The sequence below is a fragment of the Aquarana catesbeiana genome, linkage group LG08 (genome assembly GCF_042186555.1).
Source record: "Aquarana catesbeiana isolate 2022-GZ linkage group LG08, ASM4218655v1, whole genome shotgun sequence".
NCBI classification, from domain to species: Eukaryota; Metazoa; Chordata; class Amphibia; order Anura; family Ranidae; genus Aquarana; species Aquarana catesbeiana.
In genome coordinates, this window is record NC_133331.1 from 122997781 (window position 1) to 123022578 (window position 24798).

Sequence of the window (24798 nt, forward strand, 5' to 3'; positions counted from 1 at the left end):
GTACTTAAAATATATATAACCAAATGGGATCTATATAATAAAATTATCTAGTTCAAATCTTGCATAATATCATAAGTACATATGGGCAGTGTGTGATACACCAACAAAAAATGCTGCTATTATAAGTCCAAACAGTTCATCTGTAAATTTCTTTTTTTTTCCCCTAGACCCAGTACCAATATAGTAATGATTATGTAGAACGAGAAGAGAGATCAGAGTGTCAGGTACCTGTTCACAACAAATATGAACCCCTACTATATGCAGGACCCCCAGATAGGGGCTATTACCCACCTAGAGTGGATTTTCAAGGGAAAGGGACCCAGGGGTCCTCCCTGGAGAGAGGGAGAAAGACCCAACAACAGAGGAAGAGTGAGACACATTCACCCTGGAAAAGAACAAGGAGAGAAACAGGCACCACAGAGTTGGCATCCATATGCCAATCCTCCATGGAGAAGAGGGGAAAGGGAAGACGGAAACAGGGTGTAGAGGTTGGCAGAGGCAAAAGATAAAATAGAAGCCTAGGGGAAGACATGTTTAACCTTACTGATATAGAATTCACTAAGAAAATTATGCCAGTGCTAGAATTGGGTCTCAAATACACAATACAGATAGCAACCTTAACAAATTCAATACATACATAGTTCTACAAAAATTCATGAGAAAGTTAAACATTATGCAGAGAAGAACACAGCAGAAGATATTTCTTCAGCAGAAGCAACAGAATTTCAACATAGTGGTCTGAGGAACAATTCCACATTTAACATTAAGGTGAAGAATAACCAGTGTCTAGACCTGCTCAAACTACCAGTGGAACAGGTCATTCAGTCCCCCCTTCAGTCCATAATGAATGCCACTGCAAGACTCATCCACCTTACCAACCATTCAGTGTCCTCCACCCCTCTCTGCCAATCCCTCCACTCGCTTCCACTCACCCAACAAATAAAATTCAAAGTACTAACAATAATTTACAAAGCCATCCATAACTCTGCCCCCAGCTACATCACTAGCCTAGTCCCAAAATACCAACCAAGCCGCTCTCTTCAGTTCTCCCAAGACCTCCTGCTCTCTAGCTCCCTTGTCACCTCCTCCCCTGCTCACCTCCAGGATTTCTCTAGAGCTTCTCCCATCCTTTGGAACTCCCTACCCCAATCTGTCTGACTGTCCCCTAATCTATCCATCTTTAGACAATCCCTGAAAACCTTTCTCTTTAAAGAAGCCTATTCTGCTTCTAACTAACATTGTTTTACTTCTTCCATCAGTTTATCCCCCACAGCTATTACCTTTTGTATCAATTGACCCTTCTTTTTTAGATTTTAAGTTCTAATGAGCAGGGCCCTCTGATTCCTCTTGTACCGAATTGTAATGTAACTGTAATGTCTGCCTTTATTTTGTTAAGCACTGTGCAAACTGTTGACACTATATAAAAACTGTATAATAATAATAAAAATACTAATTAGATGTAAGAGAGACATCAGAAAAAGGTTTGGAAGAATTAGAAAAAAGAAAACAAATAATGATCTGTCCAGTGGACAAACGGGGGAGGGATTGTAATTCTGAGAAAAGAAGATTATGACAAAGAACTTGATAGACTTGTATCTGACCAGGATACATACAAACAGCTTAGGGGAGACCCGGACAATTAGATAGTAAGGACCTCATAAACATGATAAAAACAATACAAGTTAATGAAAGATGCCTACTAGCTAGTGTGGCTATTGTTTCACTATACACTAATATCAGACAGGATGATGCTCTAAAGGCAGTACAGTTGGCCCTGAACAGAAAATCCAACCACAAGGACAAACAAAAGGAGTTTCTCTTGAAGGCATGAGAATTGACTATGTGCAGTAACTATTTTTGGCAAAAAATTTTTAGGCAAAAAAAAAATGTGTTGCAATGGGGGCTAAGTATGCTCCTAATGGCTAACGTCTTTATGAGTAAATGGGAAGAGGAGGAAATCTACACAAAAAATAGACTAGAACTCAAACTATACAAAAAGTACAATGGTGATGTGATTATATTGTGGAAGGGGTCAGAGGATTCACTGAAAAACCTTTTACAAGCAATAAATGCCAATAGATATGAGATCTCTTTTATGGGAAACTATGATAGGGATAATATAAATTTTCTTGATGTACAAATTTACAGAAGAGGTCATAAATTGGACACACGCACCTACTTCAAAAGTATGGATTCCAATGGGTACATCCCAGGGTAGCTGCCACCATCCTCAATGGCTGAAGGTGGTCCTGAAAGGGCAGCTGTTGCAAATCCGGAGAAATTGTGGGGACATAAATGACTTTGCTGCACAAGCTAATGTACTACTGGAAATATTTAAAAACAAAGTATATGAGAGAAGCCAATTACATAAAGAAATAATAGGATTAAAACAATCAACAGGGGTGAGTTATTGGAAAATAGAGGAAAAAAGTATGGTATGATATTCTCCATGGAATTCCAATTCCCCACATTGAGGAATTGATTGGTAAAAAATGTGCCAAATCCACCCTCTAGGATAGTGACGTTCTTAGGCTGGATTGGTTTCTTTAGGTGTGGAAACAGTGTACCTTGTAGAATGGTTAGATGTAGAGAAAAAAGAAGAGATCGTTTTTGAATCCTTTCACACGAGAAAACAATACAAAATAGAAAAGCTTATCAAATGCAACACTGCCCATGTGACGTATTTTTTGAGTTTGTTGAGTCCCTGTTAAATCCAATGTGTGTGTAGAACCTCTAGGAAACTGAGAGTAAGGTTAGCGGAACACATAGATAATATTAAAAAAGGGTTCCGCAACCATAGTCTATCAAACAATTTCCACATTCATCTGAACAGGGGCCCCACACTGTTAACATTTTGTGGCATTAATAGGGTGGAGAAGCACTGGAGAGGAAAACATTTAAAACAGGCCATACCACTCAATGAAACACATTGGATATAAATTATACTTTGGAACCGAAAGGGTTATAATATATATATATATATATATATATATATATATATATATATATTTGAATTTTTTTCTTACCAATTTTTAATAGGAAATATAAACATAATTTTTTTATATATGTAATATTGTGTATATAATTTTATTATAATTTTATGACATATTGGATAGTGGAACTTGGAATAAATAAGGTTTTACCCTACATCCAGATAGTCACTATCTAATATAGTTGGATCCAGGTGCATGCATGCGCGCTGTTCCCTCATGGTTGTGAACTTGGCGTGGTTTACATTTTCCTGCCTGCCTCCGTCTCTTTGGGGGTTTCCATTGCCTGGTCTCGCTGGTTTTCACTGGGACTTTTTGAGCTATTTTGGTCTTCCTGGATCCTTGGATGGACATTGCTGACTATTTTTAATTCTGTGGCAGTTGCATTTGTTCTCTACAGTAATATGCTCTATCAATGTACAAACCCCTGAAGAAAGAAGGGACTCTGAAACGCGTTGGGTGTTGTCCATGGACTTTCACCATGGTAGTAACATCATGGTAGTCTTGGACCCATGAGTATTATACTTTATGGTTTTGTTATGTTATCATGTTGACCTACATGTTCACCAGCCACTATTGTTGTGAATATATCTATCTTTTTATTTGTTGTTAAATAAAATTTATATACTTTTTTATATTTCTTATACATCATTCTGATTTTTTCTTTGCTCTTCTATGCTGTTATTGCACTATTAACAAGTTGGGCCAGTAAAGTCCCGGGAAGGGGGAATTTTTTCCACTTGTTCCAATTATCTGAGATGTGGGCCCACCTTATTGCTCAACCCTATCTCAACATTTCTCTTTGTACAGCTAAGGAGAGAAGGAGCTGGTTGTTTCATGTAGAGACCCGGGAGGGTAATATCCATATGCCTTTGGAGACTTTGTAGCTGAGAAGTACAAAGTCAATAATATCTGGTGAGTGCTATAAATCAGAGTGTTACATGAAGCACTGGAAAGTCATAGGAGCTGCACTGAAGCACTTTATGTCGAATGTGTAAAGCACTTTGAATTAAGTAATTTCATTGAAAGAGTAACTGTTTGGACTTATAATAGCAGCGCTTTTTTGTTGGTGTATCACACACTGCACATATGTACATATGATTTTATGCATGATTTAAACTAGATCATTTTATTATATAGATCCCATTTGGATATATATATTTTTTAAGGATAGTGCTGTTGGTGTAATAGAGGTATTTAAATTGTGACAATTCCTTTATATATCAATAGAACAAAAACATCCCAGTTTTTTAAGTGCCAGATGAGGAAGGGAGACCATGGATTGGACTTTGTATGTGCCACAGAGAAATCACCGAAAATAATAAAATACCCAATTTGTATTTCATAAAGATAAAAGCAGTACAGTACAAAACACCATTAAAAGAAATAAATTAATGTATAATGTTCATCTTGCATCATTGGGGAATACATGACCAACGCATTTCGCTTCTTCAGGATCCATGCTTTAGTTGTAAATTCTATATAGTGAATTGTACATTTTACAAAAAGAAAACACAAATAAGAAACAAGATGTACACAAGAATATATATATACTGTATATACACTTTATATTTCTCAAGCAATACATAGGCAACCATCAATACAATATAAACAAAAAACTATATTAACAAAGATATCCCCCCCCAAAAAAACAAAGAGAAAGCAATCAACAGCTACACCCTTTCAAAAATTTCACATGTCCACCCAAAAATGTGGCAACTGCAGGGGGGATCAAATTGGAGACAGAGAGATCCCTTCACACGTCAAACAATATATAATATTGATCATAATATAAACTATATTGTCAAAAGTATTGAGACACCTGCCTTTACACGCACATGAACTTTATTGGCATCCCAGTCTTAGTCCGTAGGGTTCAATACTGAGTTGGCCCACCCTTTGCAACTATAACAGCTTCAACTCCTCTGGGAAGGCTGTCCACAAGGTTTAGGAGTGTGTCTAAAGTAATGTTTGACCATTCTTCCAGAAGCGCATTTGTGAGGTCAGGCACTGATGTTGAACAAGAAGGCCTGGCTCGCAGTCTCTGCTCTAATTCATCCCAAAGGTGTTCTATCAGGTTAAGGTCAGGACTCTGTGTAGGCCAGTCAAGTTTCTCCACCCAAAACTTACTCACTCATGTCTTTATGGACCTTGGTTTATGCACTGGTCCAAATCATTTGGTGAAGGGGAAATTATGGTGTGGGGTTGCTTTTCAGGGGTTGGGCTTGGCCCCTTAGTTTCAGTGAAGGGAACTCTTAAGGTGTCAGCATACCAAGACATTTTGGACAATTTCCTGCTCCCAACTTTGTGGGAACAGTTTGGGGATGGCCCCTTCCTGTTCCAACATGACTGCGGACCAGTGCACAAACAAGTCCCATAAAGACATGGATGATCGAGTTGGTGAGGAGGAACTTGACTGTCTTGCACAGAATCCTGACCTCAACCTGATAGAACCCCTTTGGGATGAATTAGAGTGGAGACTGCAAGCCAGGCCTTCTCATCCCTATCAGTGCCTGACCTCACAAATGAACTTCTGGAAGAATGATCAAACATTCCCATAGACAAATTAAACCTTGTGGACAGCCTTCTCAGAAAAGTTGAAGCTGCAAAGGGTGGGCCAACTCAATATTGAACCCTACGGGTTCATGTGTGTGTAAAGGCAGGTGTCCCAATACTTTTGGTAATATAGTGTATATACATATAGTAGGATATGAAAAACGTAGTCAGTGTCAGATCCAGAGTTATACATGGGAGATCAGGCAGAGGGAGCAGGGAGCAAGCCAGAACAGGGAGATGGTAAACAAAAGAAGGAACAAGCAGGCAGGTAAGGGATCAGGCTGCAGGGCCAGGGTGCAGGTTCAGGACCAGGTTCAGGATCAGGATGCAGGATCAGGATGCAGGAACACAGGTCAGGGGTACATGGACAAACCACCAAAGTAAAGAGGAGAAGCACAGGCAGGACTTAATTACACTTCCTACAAAAAGCATAAGGTGATGACTGATTACTATGCGCTTCTGGCTGCTGAGAGACACCTGCTGGTGGACATCAGAATTCCAGCCTATAGGTCTGGGAGCCACAGTGCCACCAGCAGGTGAACCCCTTCCTGACAGGATGACACTAAGGTTCAAGTCTTATTTGGATTTGAGGTGAACCCAGCTAGTTTGCAGACTCCACAAACCAATGCAGGATTTTGCGACTATTGAGATCAACTAAACATAATGCACTACCTAGCCTTTGACCTAAGATTATATGACTTAGAAGGATCAGCAATGGGGCTTTTGGATAAGCCAGTCCTTCACTATAAAGGATTGGGTTTCCAGCTGCCATATTCACAATGTGCAAAGTTGTGATCGGGAAAGCACAGGAAGTGCTACTGATAAAACACACAGTGACAGATTACTGTAGGGCTTGTAGGCATTTCTTCAAGTAGATATAAATTCTTACTAAATATGTAGCAGAATGCTGCGTACCCTGGGAAGTTTAGAGGTGGGATAATGAAGCTGTTTTTACATTGTAATGCTGCTGACAACGTGGACTTGACCTCCATATTTTTCAGATCTCAATCCAATCAAGCGTTTGTGCTGGAAAACAAGTCCAATACATGGAGGCCCCACCTCACAACTTACTGGACTTAAAGGATCTGCTACTGATGGCTTGGTGCCAGATGCCACAGCATACCTTCAGAGGTCTAGTGGAATCCATGACGGTGCATGTTTTCACTGTGATAGAGCACTTGTGGAGTTTATACCTTTATTCACTAATCATTGGTAGAGCGTTTGTTCACTTATTTAGATATCCATATATTATGGATCAGGTAGATGGATTATACAAGAAACTGTATGCCCTCTTAACCCATCTAGCCATGCTTGGAACTTTGATTGTGGGTCTGAAAATTTGCATTTGGCTCCTAGTTTGTGACCCATATGGACAGCATATGCATAAGCGTGTGCAGCCTATTGTATTAGAGTGTGCACGCCAGAGGTAAAACACACATGCGTGTGTATATATATATATATATATATATATATAGAGAGAGAGAGAGAGAGAGAGAGAGAGAGAGAGGGAGAGAGGGAGAGAGGGAGAGAGAGAGAGAGAGCGAGGGAGAGAGAGAGAGAGAGAGAGAGAGAGAGAGAGGTTAAATGGTCAAAAGTATTGGGACGCACATGAACTTTAATGGCATCCCAGTCTTAGTCTGTAGGGTTCAATATTGAGTTGGCCCACCCTTTAAAGCTATAACAGCTTCAACTCTTCTGGGAAGGCTGTCCACAAGGTTTAAGAGTGTGTCTATGGGAATGTTTGACCATTCTTCCAGAAACGCACTTGTGAGGTCAGGCACTGATGTTGGATTAGAAGGCCTGGCTCGTAGTCTTTGCTCTAATTCATCCCAAAGGTGTTCTTTCAGGTTGAGGTCGGGAGACTCTGGGGTTGAGGAACCTGACTGGCCTGCACAAACTCGCTCATCCATGTCTTTATGGACCTTGCTTTGTGCACTAGTCCAAATAATTTGGTGGAGGGGGGATTATGGTATAGGGTTGTTATTCAGGGGTTGTGCTTGGCCCCTTAGTTCCAGTGAAGGGAACTCTTCAGGCGTCAGCATACCAAGACATTTTGGACAATTTCATGCTCCCAACTTTGTGGAAACAGTTTGGGGATGGCCCCTTCCTGTTCCAACATGACTGCGCACCAGTGCACAAATAAGGCCCATAATCACATGGACTTAGCAAGGGTGGTGGAAAATGTACTTCAAGTGCAAAAATTAACATTATAAATAGTAACTAAAAAATATAAAATTATGTGTAACAGTCCAAAAAATAAAACTTCCAAAGTGCTATAATGGTGTGACCCTCCCAACTAAAAAGTTGTTGCACTTGAAGTTAATTTGTATTTCAATTATCTGAAGAGGGGTTTCCACCACTGCCTGATAAATTTCATTTGTTATGTCTTGTTTTCAGTTTGATATGTATTATATGTTACATATCACAGAGATTGGTATTGTGGTAATATTGAAGTTTATTGAGATTTCCATACATTAAAGGGTTTCACCATTATTGTTGAGTTATTGATTAGTAAGTTAGCGCTGCACTTTTTTTGTGGTGCGGGAACACATAACAGTGCTTAACGGCAGGCCTTTTACTGACACTATTTTTACTTTACCTCCAGTAGTTTATTGTATATAGTAGTGTGGTGATTACCTATTATACTAAACATTGGCATGTGGCATTAATAAACATCAACAGATTTCAGTTGTGCCCCTCCAGGCCCCCCTCCTCATGAACAATGTGCCTGGCTACAGAAATCATCTCCCCATCCCTGCCCTCAGTGCACTGATTGGCAGCACTGATGGGTACTGATTGGCATTGATAGGCTGCACTGATTGGCAGCACTGATTGGCAGCACTAATTGGCAGCGTTGATGGGCAGTAATTGGCAGCACTAATAGGTGGGACTATTAGGTGTCACTAATTGGCACTGATAAGCAGCACTGGCTGGCAGCACTGATGGGCACTGATAGGCGGCACTAATAGTTGGCACTGATTGACACGGATAGGTGGCACTGAGCGGCACTGATAAGTGGCATTGAGCGTCACTGATAGGCAGCACTAATTGGCATTGATGGGCAGCACTGATTGGCACTGATGGGCAGCACTGATGGGCATTGATGGGCAGCACTGATAGCGGCATTAATAGGCAGCACTGATTGGCAGCATTGATTGGCACTGATGGGCAGCACTGATAGCAGTACTGGTAGGCAGAACTAGTAGGCAGCACTGATGGGCACTGATTGGGACTGATAGTGGTACTGATGGGCACTGATTGGCAGCATTGATAGGCACTGATAGGCAGCACTGATAGCAGCACTAATAGGCAGTACTGATGGGCACTGATTGGCAGCAATGATTGGCACTGATGGGCAGCACTGGGCGGCACTGATAGGCAGCACTGATGGGCACTGATTTCGGCACTGAGTGGCAGCATTGATTGGCACTGATAGTGGCACTGATTGGCAGCATTGATTGGCACTGATTGCCACTGATAGTGGCACTGATGGGCATTGATAGGCAGTACTGATTGGCAGCATTGAGTGGCACTTATGGGAAAATACTGATTGGCACTGATAGCAGCACTTATAGGCAGCACTGATGGGCACTGATTTGCATCATTGATTGGCACTGATGGGCAGCACTGATTGGCACTGATAGCGACACTGATGGCCAGCACTGATTGTTACTGATAGCAGCATTGACAGAGGAGATCGTGAGGACAGAGACCCGCTCAGTGTGTGAAACCGTCAGCTAATGTAACTGCACACAGGGAGAAGATCAGCTGTCACAACTTTGCGGTGATGTCAGGGGTGGGCGGGACCAAGCAGCTATCACACACCAGCCAATGCTTGGGCTACTTAAGAAAGTGGGCAGAGCCAAATTACCGCGGAGTTGTGACAGCTGGTCTCTCTCGCTGGGCTCTCTCTCTTTCTGCAAGCCGTTACATTAGCTGAAAGTTTCACACGCTGAGCGGCTCTTGCCTCACGATCTGCTCAATGTTTCACAGGCAGTGCAGGCTACACAATGCCTGGGTGTAACATTTCAGAGCAGATCTCAGGGAGACAGTGGGTGATTAGGGTGTGCCCAGGCACACCCGGCACACCCAGTGTGCACGCCTATGAGCATATGGATCTATTGATTCACAGTTCACTCACAAACTCCCTGGCAACTTCACAATATGTTCATTGTTGAGAGCCTTAGTTTCAAGTTTTACATTTTTGTATTTTGACTTTTGTGTCCCAGAATCATATTCACGTTTTTTTTTAATGTTAACCTCTCAAATGTGGCTATAAGTCTTTGTACATACCATACACTGTAGTTAAGTGAGAATCTATAGCAGATTGTCATCCTGGGGAATTTTATAAAAAGCTTTGACAGATCAGCTCCCATAATAAACACCACGTTTAATGCCATCTCAGAATCATCATCACTCCTTCTCCCAACAATCCCAGGAAGCCCACATCACCATGATCCTGAAAGATTAAGTTACAGACCCATATCTTTGATTAAAGTGGATTTAAAGATATATGCAAAAATATTCTTTCCACTTACAACCTCCTATATTCCATCATTGATCAAATTACATTAAGTGGGTTTGTCCCCACCACAAGGTCTGCAACAGTACCATCAAAATACTTTGCCTTAATAACCATGCCATTAAGAATGATATTCCTTTATGCCTAATGTCCCTTGATGGTGAGAAATATATTTGATCACCTGGACTGAATGTTCCTCAAATTCACTTTGCTACAAATCAGAGTACCCCTTGCCTTTATTCCCAGACTATGGTCTCCTCATCCATGAACAGTTCCACAAAATCTGGGAAAGCCTGCAGAATTTTGCTGGCCATGATGCAGACAGCAGAGAATGCAAGCAAATAGCTGTGGAGGGAATGAAAGGTGGAGGTTAGTGTACTTTGCACACCTACTGTAAGTCACCCTGGAAGTCCATAACTTGTCAAGCTGGAACAAGTGGGCCTGGGACTAGCCATTAATTTCTATAAGACAATCAAGCCAATGTCTTTTCTGCACAGCTATTCTATAAAAGAATTTGTTAAATGGTTAACACTTTTTAAAACATATTTTATTCATTTAGTCACAAAGGAAATACATGGATATGATGGTAAAAGAAGCTGGGTTCATGCAATTTTAATTCACAAAGACCAGCCATATATGAGGTTCATTAATTGCACTTTGCTTTTAAGCTGGGGAAAAGTGACTAAAGAAATACAGTAGGAAAAGCTCAGATAAATATGCTTAAGGGGATTACAATAAAACCGTAATTAGTTGTTATGAGTTCCTGGTCTTTGTACACAAGGGCTTATTTAATAAACTTACATGAAGTGTAACAACTTTAAATATAACTTTAAAGGAGAAGTACAGCCAAAGTTTGTTGGGCTGTACTTCTATGGATCACTAGTGCAATTCGTTCTGCACTCTTGTGACTAGGGATGAGCCGAACACCCCCCGGTTTGGTTTGCACCAGAACCTGTGAACGGACCGAAAATTTGCACGAACGTTAGAACCCCATTGATGTCTATGGGACTCGAATGTTCGAAATCAAAAGTGCTAATTTTAAAGGCTAATTTTCATGGTATTGTCCTAAAAAGTGTTTTGGGACCCGGGTCCTGCCCCAGGGGACATGTATCAATGCAAGAAAAACTTTTAAAAATGGCAGTTTTTTCGGGAGCAGTGATTTTAATGATGCTTAAAGTAAAAAAAAAAAAAGTGAAATATTCCTTTAAATATCATACCTGGGGGTGTCTATAGTATGCCTGTAAAGTGGCGCATGTTTCCCATGCTTAGAACAGTCCCTGCGCAAAATGACATTTTTAAAGGAAAAAAAAGTCATTTAAAACTGCTTTCGGCTTTAATGTAATGTCGGGTCCTGGCAATATGGATGAAAATCAGTGAGACAAACGGCATGGGTACCCTCCAGTCCATTACCAGGCCCTTTGGGTCCTGTATGGATATTAAGGGGAACCCCGCACCCAATTTAAAAAAAGCAAAGGCGTGGGGCTCTTCAGGCCCTATATACTCTGAACAGCAGTATACAGGCGGTGCAAACAAGACAGGGACTGTAGGTTTGTTGTTAAGTAGAATCTGTTTGTAATTTTGAACTGGTACATTTTTAAAGTGTAACTCCTGCCAAAAAATCTGTTTTTAAGCTTTTTGGAAAACATAGGGAAGGGTTATCACCCCTGTGACATTTGTTTTGCTGTCTGTGCTCCTCTTCAGAAGATTTAACCTCACTTTTTGTCCCAATGACAAATGTTTTTTGAAAATTTGGGGTTTGTAGTGAAACAAGGATTGGTGATAAAGCATTAGTGGAAAGGAGAAAAGTATTTCCCATATTAACTCTTACAGGAGAGAATTTCCCTTCCTATGGGGTAGATTTCATCTCACTTCCTGTTGTCTCCTTCCGTTTGCAAGTAGGAGTCATTTGTAAGTTGGATGTTTGAAAGTAGGGGCCTGCCCTATATACTCAGCAGAAATTTGGGCCTTAGGTGTTGTGACCTTAACACTGTAAGCCCTCACAGGGCCCTGCTGTGAAATATTAGATTAAGAATTGTAATTACATGCGCCTGTTGAACAGGGCCAGAAAAATTGGGCCTTTGGTGATGTGGTGGTGGTGCTGGTGCCACAACACTGTAAGTCCTCACAGTTACTCTTGGTGGGCGCTGGAACGGGCCCTGCTGTGAAATATTAGATCAAGAATTGTAATTACATCCCCCTGTTGAACAGGGGCTGAAAAATTGGGCCTTTGGTGGTGGTGGTGGTGCTGGTGCCACAACACTGTAAGTCCTCACAGTTAATCTTGGTGGGCGCAGAAATGGGCCCTGCTGTGAAATATTAGATCAAGAATTCTAATTACATGTCCCTGTTGAACAGGGGCTGAAAAATTGGGCCTTAGGCACTGGTGCTGTTGCCACAACACTGCAACCCCTCACAGATACTCTAGTTGGAACATAGGAACGAGCCCTCTGCAAAGTATTACATCAAAAATTGTAATTACACGCCCCTGTTAAACAGGGGCTGAAAAATTGGGCCTTAGGCACTGGTGCTGGTGCCACAACACTGCAACCTATCACAGATACTCTAGTTGGAACACAGGAACGAGCCCTGCTGCAAAGTATTGCATCAAAAATTGTAATTACACGCCCCTGTTAAACAGGGGCTGAAAAATTGGGCCTTAGGCACTGGTGCTGGTGCCACAACACTGCAACCCCTCACAGATACTCTAGTTGGAACGCAGGAAGGAGCCCTGCTGCAAAGTATTGCATCAAAAATTGTAATTACACGCCCCTGTTAAACAGGGGCTGAAAAATTGGGCCTTAGTCACTGGTGCTGGTGCCACAACACTGCAACCCCTCACAGATACTCTAGTTGGAGAGCAGGAACTAGCCCTGCTGCAAAGAATTGCATCAAAAAATGTTATTACATGCCCCTGTTAAACAGGGGCTTAAAAATTAGGCCTTAGGCACTGGTGGCGGCGCCCAGAACCAAAAATGTTCTTACAAGCTATCAGCATGATCATTGAGGAGGAAGAGGATAATTACTCAGCATAACAGGATAGTCACTCAGCATCAGCATAGGCAGTCTTTGAAGGGATCTGACATTTAAAAAAGATTATTTGGTTACATCAGCATCAGGTGCTTGGTAGCTGGCGGTGATCCAAGACTGATTAATTTTTATGAAGGTCAGTCGATCGACCGAGTCGGTGGACAGACGCACCCTGTGATCAGTTACAAAGCCTCCAGCAGCACTGAATGTGCGTTCCGAAAGAACGCTGGATGCAGGACAGGCCAGTAGCTCAATTGCATACTGTGCAAGCTCTGGCCAGTGATCCATCCTCAAGACCCAGTAACCCAGAGGATTTTCGGTGGGAAAGGTGTCCAAGTCAGATCTTGCCCCTAGGTCTGCCAGCCGAGCACTGGCATTATATGACCGGCGGAAATGCACACAGACTTTCCTGGCCTGCCTCAGGACATCCTGTAAGCCTGGGTAACCACTGCACCACCAAGTTAAGGACGTGAGCCAAACAGGGCACATGGGTCAGTTGTCCCTGTCGGAGGGCAGAGAGGAGGTTGGTGCCATTGTCGCAAACCACCATTCCTGCCTTAAGTTGGCGTGGCATCAACCACCTCTGAACCTGCCCCTGCAGAGCTAATAGAACCTCTGCCCCAGTGTGGCTCCTGTCCCCCAATCACACAGCTCAAGCACCGCATGGCATCTTTTGGCCTGCGTACTTGCGTAGCCCCTTGAACGCCTACGGAGCACCGGAAGAGGCCATGGAGGAAGAAGAAGAGGAGGGGGTGGAGGAGAGAGGTGTGTCACAATCATTAGTAGTGCCATTTTGGAGGTGTGGTGGCGGAACAACCTCCAACACTACTGCACCTTGTCCTGCATCCTTCCCAGCTGCCAGCAGAGTGACCCAATGTGCCGTGAAACTTAGGTAACGTCCCTGTCCATGCCTGCTGGACAATGAGTCAGCGGTAATATGCACCTTACCGATGACTGCCCTGTCCAGCGAGGCCAAGACATTGCCTTCCACATGCCGGTAGAGAGCCGGAATCGCCTTCCATGAGAAAAAGTGGCATTTGGGTACCTGCCACTGAGGAACCGCACAATCCACAAACTCACGGAAGGGGGCAGAGTCTACCAACTGAAAAGGTAGCAGTTAAAGTGCTAGCAATTTTGCCAAGCTAGCATTCAGCCGCTGGGCATGTGAATGGCTGGGAGTGAACTTCTTTCGGCGGAGCAGCAGCTGGGGCAGGGAAATTTGCCTGGTACAATCTGACGTCAGTGTACCGAAAGCAGACTGCCCACAAGTACTTGGCTGTGACACACCTAATTCTACACCTTCATTCCTCTCAGTGCAGGTCTCAGAGAGGACTGAAGGTATAGTGGGGTTGAAGATCTCAGCTGATGAGGAGCAAGGAGAGGTCCTCTTTGTTCTTTGGTGTGGGTCTTTTAGATACGCTTGCCAACGAACTGCATGGCAGGTCAACATATGTCTGGTCAAGCATGTGGTACCCAAGCGGGAGATGTTTTGGCCACCCGAGATACGCTTGAGACATATGTTGCAAATAGCAGCAGTGCTATCTGATGCACTCGTCACAAAAAAGGTCCACACCAAAGAACTTTTAGAATAACGCGCAGAGACAGCAGCGCCCTGCACATGCGGAGCTTTGTGGTGTGATGCAGTCAGTGTGCTGCCCTTAGGCTGGCCCCTGGAAGGCATCCTCCTCATTGGTGATGTGCCTCCTCCTCCTCCTCCTCTCTCCTATCAGGCACCCACGTTGAGTTAGTGACCTCATCATCCCCTCTCTCCTCATCACTGGAGCAAACCTGGCAGTATGCTGCAGCAGGGGGAGCATGACTGCCAGATTGCTGTCCTTCTTGGGCACCCCCTCTGTCCATGCTCACATTACTGCCTTCATCTAGCTCAGTATCATCATCAGAACCTTCTAAACACTGGGCATCCTCCTGGAACATGTACCCAACACTGTGGTCAAACAGTTCGAGGGACTCCTCAGGAGGACATGGTGGGGCTAGGGAAGGAGTCACTGATGCTTTTGAGCCGAGGGAAGAGGCCGCGTTGGCAGCTGCTTTGCCAGACAAAGTACCCTGAGCATGGGTGAGAGAGGATGAGGAGGATGAGAATGGCTTGGTCATCCACTCGACCAAGTCTTCCGCATGTTGCGGCTCAACACGGCCAGCTGCCGAAAAAAAGGCCAAGCGTGTCCCACGGCCACGTGCTGATGAGGATATACCGTCTCCACAACCAGCACTGTTGCCTCTAGACACAGAGCCTGCTTGCCCTCTTTTATTGGCTTGTGACTGTCTGCCTCTCCTTGTTGGCCTTCTAGACATACTAATGGCCTGTAGCTGCACTAAGCTGGGATTGATTTTGCTAGCTGCAGTATCAGTATATATATATATATATATATATATATATATATATATATATATATATATACTGATACTGCAGCTAGCAAAATCAACTGCCTGCCTGTAGTATGAGAACACCACCAACCTTCTACAGGTAGCTTTAGCTGAACACTGTGCAGAGGTCGTACTACACTAACGTGTAAATAATTTAGCTGCCTGCGGTAGTGATAGGATCAGGAAAACACCTCCAACCTTCTACAGGTAGCTTTAGCTGAACACTGTGCAGAGGTCGCACTACACTAACGTGTAAATAATTTAGCTGCCTGCGGTAGTGATAGGATCAGGAAAACACCACCAACATTCTACAGGTAGCTTTAGCTGAACACTGTGCAGAGGTCGCACTACACTAACGTGTAAATAATTTAGCTGCCTGCGGTAGTGATAGGATCAGGAAAACACCACCAACCTTCTACAGGTAGCTTTAGCTGAACACTGTGCAGAGGTCACACTAAACTAACTTGTAGCTTTAGCTGAACACTGTTCAGAGGATGCACTACACTAACTTGTAGCTTTAGCTGAACACTGTGCAGAGGTCACACTAAACTAACTTGTAGCTTTAGCTGAACACTGTTCAGAGGACGCACTACACTAACTTGTAGCTTTAGCTGAACACTGTGAGGAGGACGCACTACACTAACTTGTAGCTTTAGCTGAACACTGTGCAGAGGTCACACTACACTAACTTGTAGCTTTAGCTGAACACTATGCACTACACTAACTTGTAACTTTAGCTGAACACTGTTCAGAGGATGCACTACACTAACTTGTAGTTTTAGCTGAACACTGTGAGGAGGACGCACTACACTAACTTGTAGCTTTAGCTGAACACTGTGCAAAGGTCACACTAAACTAACTTGTAGCTTTAGCTGAACACTGTGAGGAGGACGCACTACACTAACTGTAAATAGTCTAGCTGCCTGGCTGTGGTACTAATAGGATCAAAAGAACATCAGCAATTTTCTTCAGGTAGCTGTAAATACTGTAACAACACAAGCCTGCCTGTCAGTAGGAAGATAACAGGAACGGATCTAGCTAAACTGAATACAGTGTATATATATATATATATATATATATATATATATATATACACAACACCTGGGATGCATATATATACACAATACACTGTAAGTGCAGCTAACTGACTGACTGTCCTGCCTAATCTATCTAACTTAAATCAAATGACACTGTCTCTCTCTCTGTCTATCTCTCTGTCAAGCCGGAACACACTACACAGGGCCACCGTGCAGGTGGCCTTATAAAGTGTGGGGCGTGTTCTAAACCCCCTGAGCCATAATTGGACAAAGCCACCCTGGCTTTGGCCAATTACAGCTCTCTCTTCAGATGGCGCTGTGATTGGCCAAGCATGCGGGTCATAGTGCATGCTTGGCCAATCATCAGCAAGCAATGCACTGCGATGCCGCAGTGAATTATGGGCCGTGACGCGCCACACGAATTTGGCGCGAACGGCTTATATCGTTCGCAATTCGGCGAACGATCAAACAGCCAATGTTAGAGTCGAACATGGGTTTGACTCGAACACGAAGCTCATCCCTACTTGTGACCTGTTTTCAGTAGACAGAGGGCTGAAGTCCGCTCTCTGCTGAGGTCACAGAGCTGGTCCAGCCTCAGCGTCATCACGACCATAAAGTCGGGTTCTGCCCAGATCCCTGGACTGACACCCGGCTCAGCTTCTCAGCGAGCCCAGCGCTCCAGTGAGCGAGGAGGGGGCAGAACAGAGATCTGTGACGCTCTGCTTGGGGTGCTGTGAGAACCGAGTGATCAGAGGTGTTTGATCGCCCGGTTCTCAGTGTTAGAGGTGCCGGGGGACAGATGCTATTGTAGAAAACCTTTGACTAGGTCTTTCTATATACTATATATATATATATATATATATATATATATATATATATACTCTATATAGCGGAGCATTCCAGGAAGTTTTTTAAACTGTTAGCTTCCCTTTGTTTTGCACAGCAATAACATGTTTTTATCCAGAGTTGAATGATACACATTATAAGTTAAATGATATACAATATAAAAGAATCTTAAAATCAATGTTTATAAAATCTCATTGAAAGAAGAGATAGTAAAGGGCAAGGACAGGTTCACAGTCTGTTTACATTTAATTATGATTTCTTAGTGTACAATCAATGCTCCATACAACAGCACCCAAAAAATATATTTTAAGTGAGCTAACATAGATTTGAATCTTGGTGAAATTCAATTAAAACATAGAAGATTATGCAATCACATTGTAAGATAGGAGGCCACTTTACAGCTGCTTTTCCCTATGTAATGCATGAATTACAGAAAATGTAATAAACTAATTGGTTTTACCAATTGACCTCCAAACGATTTTCCCTCCTTCTTGACCGGGGTATTTTTTTTGCTATTCAGCACTATGGTACTTTAACTGGCAATTGCTCAGTCATGCAACACAAAAAGAGCTTTCTTTTGGGGGTATTTTATCACCACTGGGCTAATCTAATTTCTTCATAAATTTAGGCCAAAATTTATTCTGCTACATGTCTTCGGTAAAAAACAAAAATCCCAATAAGTATATATTGATTGGTTTGTGTGAAAGTTATAGCATCTACAAACTATGGTATATATACTGGAATTTACGCAGCTATGGATGTTATACTCACTGGCCATGATCAGTGACTTATAGTGGGACTGCGATAAGATGGTCAATCTGGTGCTAAGAGACACTATCTCGGAGGGTCACTAACTCACATTATTTTCACTAGTGACACTAATACAGTTTTTAGTAATACTAGTATTAGTAATACTGTATACTGACTCTGTACTAATAACACTGGATAGGAAGGGGTTAACATCAAGGGGCAGACAAAGGGTTAACTATGTGTAATATGTGCTGCTTTTACTTTACTATGTGGCTGTTTTTCTACCTGCTTTTCAGGAGAGGAAGAAAAGCAAATCGTTGTTCCAATGCATACAGAGTTATGTGTATTTGTAAACACAGAACTCTGTGTGTGATTGGACACAGCAGATCAGCTGATTTCATTCATAATCATTGGCCAAAATCAGCTGCCTAAACTCATGAAGTGTCCAATCACAGTACAGGGCGGGTGGGGACGCATGCATTCGCGCTCAAACTCGGGAGAAAAGCCAGATGTACAGGTACATGATTGTGCCCATACCTGTATATTATTATTATTATTATTATTATTATTATTATTATTATTATACAGTATATTGTGAGCTGTCTGCAGGTGGTTAAAGTATCCAAACAAAAGAACTCACTGCTCCAGGTAAGAAAGGAAGCCTAATGATATCATGGGTGCCCGCCTCGGCTCGCCTCCGCATAGATCAACACTGAAGAAATGGCTGCATTCCAAGATCCATCAAAATTCATATTTAATAAACGAACATCCCAAGTGTTACAGACAGTTCAAATGGTAGACACGTTTCACACACTAACAGGTGTGCTAATTCATTACAAAGATAAGTCAGCATTGTTTTCCTTATATACACCTAACTGCTATAGCAACAGGTGATACAGACCATTAAATTACAGAATTCTTTTAAGCCACATGTGATTCACATAAACATTAATGAGAAAGAGAAAGACATAGATATATAAACTTGCACATATTTGGATATCTATTTGAAAATAAAATTAATAGTAGTAATGAAGACATACCAATATAGACAATTCATGTGCTATGAGAAAACAGGAAACAGTGTGTACATATGGAATATGTATAAAAAGTGTATACAGGGGGTCCCCTACTTACAAACACCCGACTTACAAACGACTCCTACTTACAAACGGAGGGAGACAACAGGAAGTGAGAGGAAATCTACCCCTAGGGAGGGAAATTCACTCCTGTAAGAGTTAATATGGGAAAAAGGTGTCTCCACTGATGCTTTATCACCTATCCTTATTTCCCTAATAACCCCAAATTTTCAAAATCCAATTGTCATTGGGACAGAAAGTGAGGTGAAATCTTCTGAACAGGGGCACAGACAGCAAAACAAATGTTACAGGGGTGATAACCCTTCCCTATGCTATCTACAAAACTTAAAAATAGATTTTTTGGCTGGAGCTACACTTAAAAAATTTACCTGTTCCGACTTACAAACAGATTCAACTTAAGAACAAACCTAAAGTCCCTATCTTGTTTGTAACCCGGGGACCCCCTGTATATAAATGTGTATATAGAAAAGAGGAAGCATACCAAATTTAAAAACATTATAACCTATTTATATGCCAATAGTTAAATATAAATATATGTTTACTATACTACATTAAACCTGTGTAAATATATATGTAAATACATATGTGTTATTATAGCTAACCCCACAATAAAAAACATTGATCACAAAAATGGGGAAGCTATCAAGGTATAAAGATGGAAAAAGGAGGAGTATAGAACAAGACAAAAATACCAAATCAATCGACGGTATATGGTTCATACAGAACAAAGATAACCATTGCTTATCTGTTCTGTATAACCTCAGTAACCTGGTCGAGCCTAACTGGATAGATAGATATATAGATTCAAAACTTATATATATATATATATGGAAAAATGTGGTTGGTAAAAATACCGCCCAAATTTAGTATAGTCCCTATGCCTTCTCGTATTTAATAAATAAATAGATGGATTGAGTGGCCAACTATCCTGGGCATGCATAGTATCCTATAAAACAATATGGGCGGTAAAAAACATGTCTTCTGCGATCTATAAAGGAGACTCATGTTCAATAAATGATCTAAGAAACCAGCTATCCTGGGTATACACAGGAACAGTACCATATGGGACAATAAGGGCGGTAAAAACGCAGCCCAAATTTTGTATAGTCCCTATGACTTCTGCAATCTATAAGAGAGACTTGTATTTAATACATAGATGGATTGAATGGCCAACTATCCTGGGCGTGCATAGTATCCTATGAAACAATACGGGCGGTAACAAACACGTCACAAATTTTAGATTAAACATGTGTCTTCTACAATCTATGGGGGGGACTCATATTCAATAAGTGATCTGAGCAACCCCAAACCTCTGATAGCTTTAACTTCTACAGATCCCCTTCAACCAGGCAGATTACTATGTACAACTCAAGCATTTACAAACACACCTTACCACCCTTGCTCATTCATCCAGGGACCCAACTCCTTTTGAATTCTTATGCTTCAACATTACTGATTGTCCACAGGTTGTATCCTAGCTTTACAACATCTGTTTAACCCATGCATTTCCAAATTGACCCTATTACATCAGGGACTGGATGAGGCAACTAAGCCACCCTATCTCGGATGAAAACTGGGAAGAAAATGGTTTTCATGTTCTTTAAGTTATATATAGTTAGTCAAGCATAAGAAAGGAACGGAAAGCTGTTAGCCAGGTAGTATAGACACCCTGCCATGTTACACAAAATATTACCATAAATCCCTGACTGATGTTTTTAGATTTGGGAAAGATGGTGGAACTATATTACAAGTCCAGTGGTCTTGTTCCTATATTAGGCCTTATTGGGGAACTATCTTTCAACTATACCACAAAATTACAGAAACTGTCTGGCCCAAGACCCCAAAAGCAGTTTTATTATTCATCATACCTGGATGAGTTATACAGAACAAAAAAGAATGGGTTGATGAACTTAAAGGCGTTATAAAGGCAGAAGTTTTTTTTTATCTTAATGCATTCTATGCATTAAGATAAAAATCCTTCTGTGTGTAGCAGCACCCCCCAGTTACCTACCTGAGCTCCTTCTCTCTCCAACAATGTCCATGATCCCCTCAGCTATCCAGTACACTCCTCCTGATTGGCTGAGACAGAGCAGTGGCACTATTGGCTCCCACGGCTGTCAATGTCAGTCAGCCAATCAGGGAAGAGAGTGGACGGGGCCAGGTCGGGGCTCTGTGTCTAAATAGATACACGGAGCTCTGACTTGGCTTGGGTGACCCCTGTAGCAAGCTGCTGGCTGAGGGGCACCCAAAGGTGGGAGGGGCCAGAAGCAGCAAAGAGGGACCCAAGAAGAGGAGGATACGGGCTGCTCTGTGCAAAACCAACTGCACAGAGGAGGTAAGTATAACATGTTTGTTATTTTTTTTTGTTTTTTTGTTTGTTTTACAGTAGGGTTTATATAGGTAAATATCATGAAATTTCAAATATTAAACATTGGGTTCACGTAAACCTAAATTAAAGATATATATCATTTCCTTAGTTACTTTTGTAGGTATTTAAATGATTTATACCTACTATACATATTGTTTACAAGTAGAGTTTATATAGGTCAAATAAATTCTGATAATGAGCTTTAATCGTAAGGTGGAGAAAAGGAAAGAGAAAGAAGAAAAAGGGTTGAAAGGTAGAGGTATGGTCCACAAGGTTGTCCCGCTCGTCAGTTTATTATTCTTTTTAGTTCTCTTTGAAGCCTTAGAATGGGTGTCTCTGTAAGTCATTTAATCTGTTACCATGGTAACAGGACAGAGTCATTGAAGTTTGACAGGAACTGTTGTTTTATCCAAGGATGCCAAAGTTTTTCAAATTTTGGAATTTGATTTTGATCGATGGCTACCATCTTAGCATGGGACATTGTATTATTCATTCTGTGAATTGTTTCTGCTAGTACCAATGTAGGAGATTTCCATGCCTTGGCCACTGTTTGTTTTGCAGCTGTTATTAGTTGGATCATAAGTTTGAATTGAGAGAGTGTTAACCATTCCGGTTTTAGATTAAGTAAAGTTAAATATGGATCTGGTTGTATTATTTTTTAAAATATTTTAGATGCAATCACGAAAACTTCCTTCCAGAAGGTTTGGATTACTGGGCACGTCCACCATATGTGTAAATATGTGCCTATTTCTGGGCATCCTCGAAAACAAAGAGCTGAGGTATTAGGTGAATATTTTGCCACTCTAGCGGGTACAAGGTACCAGCGAGTTAGGACTTTATAATTTGTCTCCAGTGCTAAGATGTTGGGTGAAGATGACTTAGATGTGAGCCATATGTTAGACCAGTCCGTGTCTTCTAAAGTTTGTCCCAGGTCCTCCTCCCACCTCTGAACGTAAGAGGGTCTATTAAGATTTGCTACTCCATATAATTGATTATAAAGTGATGAAATTGTACCTTTAGCAAATGGATCTTTTGTACAGATTGATTCAAAAATGGATAATTGGGATAATGGTGTATCCCCCTTTAGGAATGGTGTATAGAAATTTTTGATTTGGAGATATCTAAATATCTCAGAGTTTGGTAGATCATATTTTTCTCTAAGCGATGGGAATGAAAGGAATGATTTAGATGCTATGAAGTCATTTAGTGTCTGAATGCCTGATGTTGTCCAAGCTTTAAAAGAATTTGGGTAGATCCATGCCGGATAAAAGGCCGGATTTCTGATAAAAGAAAGGAGAGGATTGTGTGGAGATTGTAACTGATATTTGGTTTTTAGTTTATCCCAGAGAGATAAGAAGTGTTTAGTTATGGGATTATGAATTTTAAAGCGGTCTTTAGGATCAAGCCATAATAAATTTGATATTAATAGAGGGTCATTTTCTGAAGCCTCTATAAATACCCATAATGGGATTTCCTGTTTTGCATGGTATTTGGACAGACTGGCCAAATGTGCTGCTCTGTAGTAGTTAGTAAAATTAGGGTATCCCAGGCCTCCTTTATTTTTGGGAAGATGTAGTGTGTGTATAGGTATACGTGGTTTAGAAGAGCCCCATATAAACGAAGTTGCTCTTTTTTGTACTATTCTCAAAAAATAGGAAGGAATTGGAATAGGGAGGACTCTGAATAGATAAAGCAATTTGGGTAGAATAGTCATTTTGATTGCATTAATCTTCCCTATCCAGGATAAAGGAAGTTGCGACCATTGTTTTATTAGATTTGTGATCTGTCTTAATACAGGAGGATAATTGGTTGAGAATAAGTCAGAATGAGATGCTGTTAAATGAATTCCAAGATATGGGATTGATTTTTCTGCCCATGTGAATGGGAGTGCAGCCCTAGCCGGGATCAATTCCATGTTTGTGAGTGAAATATTAAGCACTAGGCATTTCTTAGGATTAATCATAAGGCCGGATAGGGCTGCAAATCCATCAAGAGCTGGTATTAAGTTAGGACCAGAGACCTGTGGTGATGATAGAAAAAGTAATATATCGTCTGCAAATATACATAATTTGTGTGTAATACCTCCTACTTCAATGCCAGTTATAGTTTGGTTTGTTCTGATGTATTGGGCCATGGGTTCGAGTATAAGGGCAAATAATAAGGGAGATAATGGGCAACCCTGTCGGGTACCTCTTTCGATATTAAAGGCTTCAGATTTGTATCCAGCATATTTTATATAGGCTTTGGGTTTATTATATAATGCTTTGATCCATGTTAAAAAGTGGGGTCCAAAACCCCATTTTTGTAATGAATATTGCATATATTGCCAGGATACTGTGTCAAATGCCCTCTTAATATCGAGAGATAGAAAACATAAAGGGATTTTCCGTTTTTTAGCAATATGTGCCAATAACACTGCCCTGCGTATATTATCGCCTGCCTGTCTATTTCGCATGAAGCCTACTTGATCTCTATGTATTAATTTTCCTATAATGCTATTGAGGCGTTTTGCTATTATTTTTGCTAATAATTTAATATCGAGATTTAACAGAGAGATAGGCCGATAATTCACACAGGAAGTATCATCAGAAAGGGGTTTTGGGATCATACAAACAATTGCCATTAGTGTTTCTTGACGAAAAGAATGTCCATCTAGAAGTTTGTTAAAAGTTTCAGTGAGAATGGGAGAGAGTATATCTGAGAATGTTTTATAGTATAAAGCCGAGTAGCCGTCTGGGCCTGGTCTTTTGTTAAGTTTTAGGTCTTTTATGGCGTTAGCAACTTCATCTATAGTTATAGGCTCATCCAAACTGCTTTTTTGATTCTGAGATAACTCAGGTAAGGTTATTTTTGAGAAGAAGGATTCAGCCTCTGTAGGATTAAATTCATTGTTTGTCTTGTATAAAGTTGCGAGATGTGAGTGAAATTTATGGACTATTTTAACTGGATTACAAGTGTAGACATTTTTTGATAATTTCAAACGTATTGGTTTGAAAGATTTGTTAGTTGAATTTAATGCCCGAGCTAAATATGTACCTGGTTTGTTTGTATTCATGTAGAAATTGTGTTTGGAGCGTTTGAGAGATTTATCAACTGACTCAGTGTACTCTGAGATGGATTATCTTGAAATGATATGTAGGCTGCATTAAAATTGAGTTCTAGTTTTTTTGCTAGATTTTTGCGTTCCCGTTTAAATAGTGCCATTTGTCTTTGTATTGTA